This window comes from Montipora capricornis, chromosome 14, assembly GCF_036669925.1.
Source record: "Montipora capricornis isolate CH-2021 chromosome 14, ASM3666992v2, whole genome shotgun sequence".
In the NCBI taxonomy this organism is placed as follows: Eukaryota; Metazoa; Cnidaria; class Anthozoa; order Scleractinia; family Acroporidae; genus Montipora; species Montipora capricornis.
The window spans coordinates 29024387-29026353 of record NC_090896.1 but is presented as its reverse complement, the minus strand read 5'-3'; positions in this window follow the sequence as shown (position 1 = coordinate 29026353).

The window sequence follows — 1967 nt, the reverse complement described above, 5'->3', positions numbered from 1 at the left end:
TCCTACCTCACGGCTAACTGAAAACCACAGACTGTCACTGGAAATATTTTCAAATAAAAAACGGATTCCATTGCAAATTGCAGTGGAAGACTAAATTTCCGCAAAGAAGTTCGTCCTGTTATCACACAGCAGAAGAAGCACAGCACTCATTTCCCTGCGTACCATTTACGTAAACAAAACGTGATCGTTACAATGTACGCACGCTTATTGCGTGCGCTCTGATTTCAACTAAGACTTCTTACAACGTATTGACACTTTCAACACCAAATTTGACATCAAACACCAACCCAAAACTGTCTTTGTTCCCGTCAGAAAACGGGTTAAGGACTACCTGAAGCGTGCAAGAGGTGGACACCCAATCGCGCCCTAAAGGATTGCCAGTGATAGCACTTTCACCACACCCCACAAAAACACATTTTCAAACACCATTCCTCACTACGCAAACCTACCCGAACTAACAAGTTCTCTTCAAAGCTTACAATACAGCTGTCATATATGCAAGGTCTCGCCCCAAAAACAAATAGACAACCCGGCAATACGGAGTTAAACACTAGACAAGCAATTGCAAAAAGGTTTGAGACGCTGAATTAAAATCCACCTCTTCTTCCTAAAACCACTCTTCTAGTTCATAAGAAAAGGCTGAACGCCCCTCCCTCCGCCCACCCCTTTTTCAATGTTGATACCCTTTAGTATGAGTGCCAAGTGGAAATGGAAACAACATTGCTTTGGGGAGAGGGGGGTTGGAGATGCGCTGACTTGAATGACCACGCATTGTACGGTTATCACAGTGAGTGTCTCAACTCTTTTTGCAACTGCTTGTCTCGATGGTTGTCGCGTGTAATTCATCATTGCGACTAAACGGAACAGTCAAGAGGTTCAGCAAAGGTATCAATGGAAAGCGGAAAAATGGAGCTTGAACTGGAATAGACGTTATGGCGTTCTAGTTGGCTTCTAATTGATAAAATAAACTTGAAAGTAGTGCAAATTACCCATTTCTATGTATAACGTTACATACGCTGTTTTGTCGAGTAAGCGCGGACAAAGTTTGTTTTCCGCAATGATTTTGCTGATTTCATCCGTCGAAAGTTTCCCAAAATGTTTAGGTGAGGTGCAAAGAGTCATTCCAAATTAATTATCCAAGGATAATTGTCCAGTACTGAACTATTTCAAGCACGTAGGGTGTTGAATAGTGCAGGTGCAAATTATTTTTTAACACCGGTTCGCAGTTGCCATATTATAAATCCGATTGAGAACGTGTTCAATTTAGTATAACAAGAGTTTCAGCGCCAAGCGATACAGAATACCTACGAGACTTATCAACAGTTTGCTGAAATAGTGTAATGTACACTTTACGCCATGAGCGGCGACACTGTTATTGATAATATAATCTCTTCAATGAACAAGCGCTCAAAGGCTTAAAATTCACGATAATGGTCAGCGAACGAAGTGCTGAAAAGCTGTTATTCCTTGTATATAAATCTCTTCAATAAAAGTGAAGGACGGTTCAAAACAAAAATCAACAGGTTACGGAATGATAAGCTTGTCATTCTTTTATTAACTTATTAATACGCCACCATGTCAACGCGAACAAATACATTTTCGTCCAAAAAAGAGGCAACCTTTTCCCTTTTTGACATGAAACACATGCAAATGGCGAGAAAAACAACCTGAGATAGACTTTTCATGATTACAAAAGCAACAGGCAGTTAAAAGAAGTTTTCGCAATGGTCTACATAATTCCAACGGTCTACACTCGAAAAACATTAAGAAGTAGATAAGATTTCATTAATTCTACTGTAGACCGTAGACCATTGACCGATGACGCAACCATTGCATTACCCGTGCCTCACGCCATGGCCACTGAGTAACAGAAAACCGTTAACTTATTCTACAACAAAACTCCCGAAACATTTTGCACATTTTCGAATCTCCTTTAAACTTAGTTTTCAGGGATTTCAACCCAATGA